Source organism: Dipodomys spectabilis, unplaced genomic scaffold (genome assembly GCF_019054845.1).
Source record: "Dipodomys spectabilis isolate Male_0828 unplaced genomic scaffold, ASM1905484v1 ptg000612l, whole genome shotgun sequence".
Classification (NCBI taxonomy): Eukaryota; Metazoa; Chordata; class Mammalia; order Rodentia; family Heteromyidae; genus Dipodomys; species Dipodomys spectabilis.
The window spans coordinates 5,218,298-5,226,129 of NW_024871289.1; the positions used below are offsets into that span (position 1 = coordinate 5,218,298).

Sequence of the window (7,832 nt, forward strand, 5' to 3'; positions counted from 1 at the left end):
AAACACAGTCTCTAACTTTTGTGCCCTCAACTCTGTAATAACTCTCCTTGAGCCTAGGGCTAATATTTTAGGTGAAGACATACATTAACACTCTTGAATCAGACTCCACTTGATCATTTTTTAAATACATATTTTGTTCTAAGTTTCCTCTTTATAAATTCACATACACCTATAAAAAATGGTGTGGCCATCCCAGTAACCTTCTCAAAGTACTTCCTAATGACAACTTACAAAAAGTTGTATTATATTACAACAAGGAAAACAATGCTAAAAATAAAGAAAACCAATTATGAAATATTAATGAATAATAAAATAAAAAACAAAACAATTACCAGTGTTTTCAGTATTTGAAGTGTACTACAAATTAGATTTTATTATTGTCATATTTCTTTACATTTAACACTGGCTAAGATTATGATGTTCCACAAGAATTTTATAGGCTATGAGTAGTGTTTAAAGACACCCACTAAGATTACTATTTATAGTTCATCTCATAATTTGTATATGGCTTATATCATCATTTGTTCCTCATTAACATATGAAGTAAGAAGGCCTACACTTTTAACAGAAACTGTGTAGTTAACATAGTCAACTCTTTATTCTGCTCCTTTACACAAAGACTTTGCAACTTCTCATTACTAAACTTTCTATAAAATCTGAAATGTACATACTTAGTAGTACTTATCTGCTACCATAAATCTTAAATACTTTATAGAAAAGTATTATGACCTGCCAAACAGTCCCAGTTTTTGGCATATATAAGCAAATTCCCAAAATTAAATATATTGAAAACATTAAAACTTTTAACAAACCTTAACACTTGCTGCAGTGTTCATTATGGCAGGTCCCTTGTATAGAATAATTGAATTCCTCCTCCTACACATCTCTTGAACAACAAATATCTGGAATTATTTTGTTTTTGACATGTCAATCTTGACTTTATTCTTAAATGTGTACTTATGTAAGAAGTACATGGTTCTAAAATTTCATGAAAATTCTTTTAAACTTACTTTTTGTTGAATTGTCTAGTTAAAGAAAATCAATTATAATTTATATATAAAAATGTTCTGTGCACAATTCTGCATCACATACACTAACATTGGAATGATACAGAGAAGATTAGCATGGCCACTGCGCAAGGATGACAGGCAAATTCCTGAAGCATTCCATCGCCCAATTTTTTAGGAAATGGAAAGACTTGGAAAAAAAATTATTAATTGAAGTAAGCCAAGTCCAAAGAAACTTAGGTCCCATGGTTTCTCTAATTTTCAATAACTAATGTATGTCTAGGATAAGCAGAAAAGGCCAAAAGTTATGTGTATATGACCAGATAAGATTATGTTAAGGGAAATGAAACCCATGTTAGGGACACAAGTGGTTTTTTTTTTCTTGCTATTGTTTCTCATGTACTTGTAACGTGCAGTGTGGTTTTTTTTTTTGTTTCTTTGTATGTTCGTCCCCCATGCTATAACACCTGTTTTCACTGTATTTGAAGTTGGTGCGCCTACATCTTGTATATACTCTCCTCTAATTTGGTGATGGGAAGGAAAAAAAAACCAAAATGATTAAATAGGGATACAGGTATACCCATTGTAACAATGAGATGCACAAGACACTATGTTGTAAAGTGAACTTTACAATTGAGGCCGGGAAAGGGAGGAGGTTAATGGACTTGTGGAGGTGGGAGGGAAGGGATGTAGGGGAACAATAAAGGAGGAGGTAACAATGCTTGTTAGGGAATGTACTCATTACCTTGCTCATGTAAGTGTTACCCCTATGTACAGTATTTTTACAATAAGAACGTATAAAAATGTTCTGAGATGGAAGAGTTTATTCCCTTTATTTTACTCATATAATATCGTTAGCAAAGGAGTTCATGCAAAACTCCGATATGAAGGCATTTTGAATACATATGTGGGTGAATGCACGCATGTGCTCAAGTACTTGAATGTGTGTTGAAGTGCTCAGTGTTTGAAATCAGGGCTTCAAGGTCTTGCTGGGCCTTTTTTCTCTAGATTGATGAGCTACTAAATGAGCTACATCTCCATTCTTGGCCCTATGCTAGTTCATTAAATTTTTTGAAAAATAATCTCCTGAATTTATTTTGCCCTGATTGGCTTCCAACTGCTATCCACAGATCTCAGGCTCCTGAGTAGATATCCATAGTAGTTAGGATTACAGGTGTGACAAACCAGCAAAAGCTTTCAGAATAACGTTAAAAGTAGAAGAAAATTTACTTCAGAGGGCATGTTTTAGCATCTCCAATTTTAAAGCATTTTGGAGTGATTATTTATGATTTTTTTTTCTTTTTGGATAATTATAAGACAGTAGGTGATGATATTTAAAAGTTTTAGTACTTTTTAAAGAGGATACTGGAATTGTGGGACAGAAGAAATTTGCCTCTCTTTGGACCTCAATGTATAAGCTCAGTTCTGTGCATGATAACCCAGTGTCACCAACACAATCTGTATTGAAGACAAATGTGATAGAAAACAATCACCATGGGCAGTATTTACTATGCTATTATTTCTTGGACAATATGAATATTGAATTGAGAGTGTAATAGAATGGAGAGATTTTATCTACCTTTTGTGTATTGCTGAAAGACTTTCGGAAACTTTGACTCATTTCTTTCCCCACTGTGTGTGTCTTTAGGCCGTGCACTTACTGCATTTAATTACAATTTTTCCAAACACTAAAATAACATTAACATTATAGCAAATGTTATCTTAACAATTAAGGGAATAAAACTTGTGAAATACTTAAAATAAACTTCTAGGAATGAGCTTTGAGTTTAGCCAGCAATCTTTTATAAATACTAAATAGAACGTCATAAGTAGTACAGAAACCATTACATGTAGTGAGCAACTAAAAGTAATATCTATTGATCATGCTCTGCTTCCAAGGAAGCCAGGTGGATAACTTCTCATGCTGTAAATCAAACTGGTTATGTTATGTCTTGATAGTGTAAAAATATCAGGGACAGAATGATGAAGGAATATTGTAGACTGAGGTGAAATCCATATGAAAATGTGCAAAACTGATAAAACATAAAAGTATCTGAGCAGTATTTTGTGTTTTACAACATTTAAGTTACATCGCAAAGATAAAGAAGTCATAGAAGAATAAATTCTTTTTTGTTGTCCTATCATAGCTCCTTAAAAGGATGAACTCTTTCCTCATTCTTATACAGGCATCATCGGATGAGAGGAACTGTAGTTTTTTGTTGTTGTTGTTTGCTTCCTTCCATTTGTTCTTCAGTTTGAAATCTGAGCTACTTGAGACTGAAAGAAAACAAGGGAAATTAGACAAACAGGCTTTGGAAAGAACAATCAATGTAAAATAAATAAACTACAGCCCTGTAACAGGTCTAACTAAATTGAGTTATATAGTGTCAATTTTTAACAGAAAATGATGTAAGCAATACCATGTTATTGAAAACTGAAAAATGTTAAGAGTTGCTTCATTTATTTTATTTTCTACTACCTTGAATTAATTATTGATCTGATTTAGCGAGATTAAAGATGAGACTAACCAGAACCTGGATTAAAAATGGACAAAAGTTCTGAATAGACATGTTCTCCATAAGCCCTGAAAATTGCCTGTGGGTTTACAAAGTTGTGTTTAATACAACTTCTATGCTGCCTTAATGCTTTTTGAGCAGAAGTCATTAGAGAAATATAATTTAAAATTACTATGAAACAACTTCATAACTATTATAACTCATCAAAAAATCAATGGATCCAGTTATGGTGGTAAAGGCTTGTAATTCCAAGCATTTAAGAGGTTGGATTTAATTCTAAGGCCAGTCTAGGGTACTGCAGATAGTAAAAACCTGCCCTTTATTACCTTTGAATAAACGGTAATAATGTTGGTGAGAGTGTGGAGAAAAGGAAATTTTCTACACTATTGGTCAAAAAACAGTTTAGTATTCTCGTTGTAGAAAGTAGTATGCAAGTTTCTAAAGAAATCCAAAGTTGAGATATCATCTGATCCACCAATCATGTGATTATTTCTCTCTGCGTACCTCATAAATATATCTGTAGTTCATTGTTATTCACATTATTCACAAGAGCAGCCAAGATATAAGTCAATGTTTAGTGTTCAACTACAGACTAATAAAGCAACTGTGGTACATGCACAAATATCTTTTTCTGTTTCATCTTTAAAATAACAAGAGACTGCTCCCATTAGCCACAACTGACAATGACCTGAAAGATGTATTCGAAATGAATAAAAATGTTGTGTTCTGATCTTTGTAAACACACACACATACACACACACACACACACACACACACACACACACACACACACACACAAACTCAAATATTAAGACAGATTTTTTTTTAAAGTAAAGCAAATTGGAAATTCTGGGGCATTTAGTTCACAATGTAGAAGATACTAGATATACAGTATGAGGTATAGAGTTGAAATGTACAACATGAGGATACAGGGGACAACAGTGGCCTTACATAGGAATGAAGCTAAGTAAGTAGGAGTTGTTCTTCCTAGTAGGGGTTGCTCTTTTAGTTGTTCTTCTTTTAGTAATTGAAAAGATGAATGTAATTCTTTCAATATACCTGTCTGTTTGCAGAAATGATAACAAACAATATTGTAATAATGTTGCATAGAACAAACTGTCAAATTAAAATACATGAGATTATCCTTGATGTAAACTAATTATTACAAATAAGGGAAACCATGGGAACTATGTTTCTTTAAGTCTGGTTTATTTCACTTAATATGGTTTTTTCCAAGACCTTCCATTTCCTTACAAATGAGGTGGTATCTTTCTTTCTGATGGAAGCATGATACGTGTGTCTATGTGTGTATGTAAGTGTGTGTGTCTCATTTTCTTGATCCATTCATCTACTGAGGGGCTTCAGAGTTGATTCCACATCTTAGCTATGGTAAATATTACTGTGATAAACATAATTGCGCTAGTAGCTTTAGTGTGGCCTTGTTTATGATCATCTGGTTAAATGCCCAGAAGTGGGATTGCTGGGGCATAGGAGCGTTATTGTGTACATCAAGGATAATCTTAGTAGATGAGTAGAATAACTCAATAGCTATGTACATATGACCATATAGGGTGATTCTAAGTGAAATGAACTCCAAGACATGTTCTTTGTTGTTGTTGTTCTTAATGTACTACATGATTTATTTTTATCCTTTTGTGTTTTCCCCACCTATGGTTTATCCCCTGTAGTCACTGTATTTGATTTTGATTCCCTGGTTATTGTAAATATGTTGATCTGAACTGGGGAAGGGGAAGGAAAAAAAAACAAAATAGTGAGACAAAGGACAAAGGGGGAACCTATGCAACAGTGATACTCACAAAACAATAGGTTGGAAACGGATCTTGGGAGGTGCATTGGGAGGGAAGAGGGAGAAAAATGGGTAAAGGGGTAACAAGTTAGAAAAGAAATTAATTCCTTACCTTAATTATGTAACTATAACCCCTCTGTACATTACCTTGACAATAAAATTTAAATAAAAAATAAAATAAAATATATGAGAGCAGCAATACAGTCAGTGGGACTAGGGGAAATTCTGTACTATACAAAGAAAAGTAGAACAGCTATGGAGAGCAACAATTTGACTTTAACGTAAGAAATAATAAACTAGCATACAGATTTTCAGCCTCATGTCAGTCACTAAAAAGGGAAAACAAAATGCATAATTAGCAAACCAATAGAGATAAAATAGAAAACTAAGCAATTGAGGTGAAGGGGTGACTTGGATCAAGTATAACAAATGACACAATTAGAAAACAATAACAAGGTGGTAAGTTTAAAAAACATAGGGCTGGGAAGGTGGCTCAGTGGTAGAGTGCTTGCCTTGCATGCATGAGGCCCTGGGTTCAATTCCTCAGCACCACATAAGCAAAAAGAAAAAAGCCAGAAGTGGCGCTGTGGCTCAAGTGGTAGAACGCTAGCCTTGAGCTGAAGAGCTGAGGGACAGCGCCCAGGCCCAGAGTTCAGGCCCCACAACCGGACCCTCCCCAAAAAAATAAATAAAAAATAAAAAACATTACCCATAATTCTATTAAATGTTGTTTACATCACAATTTGTTAGAACTATAATTCAAATCACAGTTTAATAGTATGTCATTTTAATAATAGTTTACTTATTGATTACTTCATATTCAATGTTTAATATATAATTTTATTTTCTGCAGATATAGAAAAGAAAAAGTGAAACTAATATTAATAAATTAATGTAATAATTCAAAATGTATCCTACACTTAGCACTCATCTTAACATGAAAAAATAAATTATTGCACATGACTCCTGGTATTAGGTGGAAGGGTTCAGCATTGTAGTAAAATTCACACCACACAATACAGGAGGGTATTACTCCTCTAATCTAGCTTAAATTGTGGAAATTTGAATTTTACATGCATTTTTAATTCCTGTCTAAGTGACATCTAAAACATATACAATCATATACTCGAGGAGTATTTCAGATAATACTTAAAAGTCACATTCATTAATTAAATTTTTATTATTTTGTACCAAATAAATATTTAAAGAGAGACTGGATTTCTGAGTAGATGATGGTATATATGTGCCAGATTATTCATATTGAGGCTTATTTTATATTTCTGACATTGTTTCTACAGTCAGATTTAATTTTTCATAAAGGGTTAAGTGCATTATATAGGATATATGAAAGTAAACTGAATGTTTATTCCAGTAATCCTTTGCCACTTGTCTAATCCCAATATAATTCATCCATGTGTTTAAAGTAATGAAAATAACAACAGATAAAAGAAAGATAAATCAGTCTGTAGTAGACAAGTATTTTCACCTTTATTTTCACAGTTGGTCCTCTTTTACACTACAGAATATTCTTGGGAAAATGTGCTCCAGGCTGGCCACAACTGCAGAATATTATGGTTTGATGTATCATAAGAGAAGGAAGGAAGGGGACCTTCCTTCCAAAAGTCTGCTCCATGGGATGTGATCTGCTTCATGGTGCTGAATTGGAAATGAACATTTTTCACGCTCAACCTTGAAAAGCCATCTTGATAGACCATTTCTATAAGTGGTTACAGAGGATTATTGATGGCTTTGCAAGGATGCCACATTGCCTCATTTTGAGACAATTAACAGGAATTTAGTCAGCTGTTTCTTTGTATCTTTAGGAGAAAAACCTATTGACTCTAGGTCAGGGGATCCCTGGGACCCAGAGAAGCTACTATCTTGAATAGTAATCCTAGACCTCTAAAAAAAAAAACACACACAAAACAAACAAACAAAAACTCCAGTAAGCACAGCCAGTCATGTCTGCTATCACAGCCTACATGAAGTCAGGCAAGAAACAGAAGCTGAAAGTCATTTAGCTGATAAATAATATATTTTTTATGAGGCAGACTGAAATGAGACTCCAGAGAGAGGGTCAGAAAGACTGACCAGAGACACTAAAGTTGATCACACAAAGATTAGAAAGTAGAGTTCCTTGTAGAACAAATAAATCATAGATTAGAAAGTAGAATTCCTTGTAGAACAAATAAATCATAGAAAGCCTATGCATGTAAGAACAAGACAGATCTTAGTCAGATTTAGTAAGGGTCTGTCAAGTCTGTTAATTTATTTAAAAAACCAGCTGATTTGCTGATTCATTCTATGTTTTATTTTGTCTTTATTTAGTTATTTCTGATTTAATTTTTTTATTTGTTTCTGTCTATTGTTTTGGGTTTGGGCTTCTTCCTGTTTTCAAGGAGCTTGAGCTACATAAGTAAAATATTCATTTGAGATTTCCCCAATTACTTGATGTAGGCACACAGAGCTATAAATTTTCGTGTAAGTACTACAAATATCAGA

At 33.4% G+C, this 7,832-nt stretch overlaps 1 pseudogene; it reads left to right on the plus strand.

Annotated features, from left to right (window-relative positions):
- Positions 1-1,069: 1,069 nt before the first annotated feature.
- LOC122100940 lies at positions 1,070-1,182 on the plus strand (annotated as a pseudogene).
- The last annotated feature ends 6,650 nt before the right edge of the window (positions 1,183-7,832 follow it).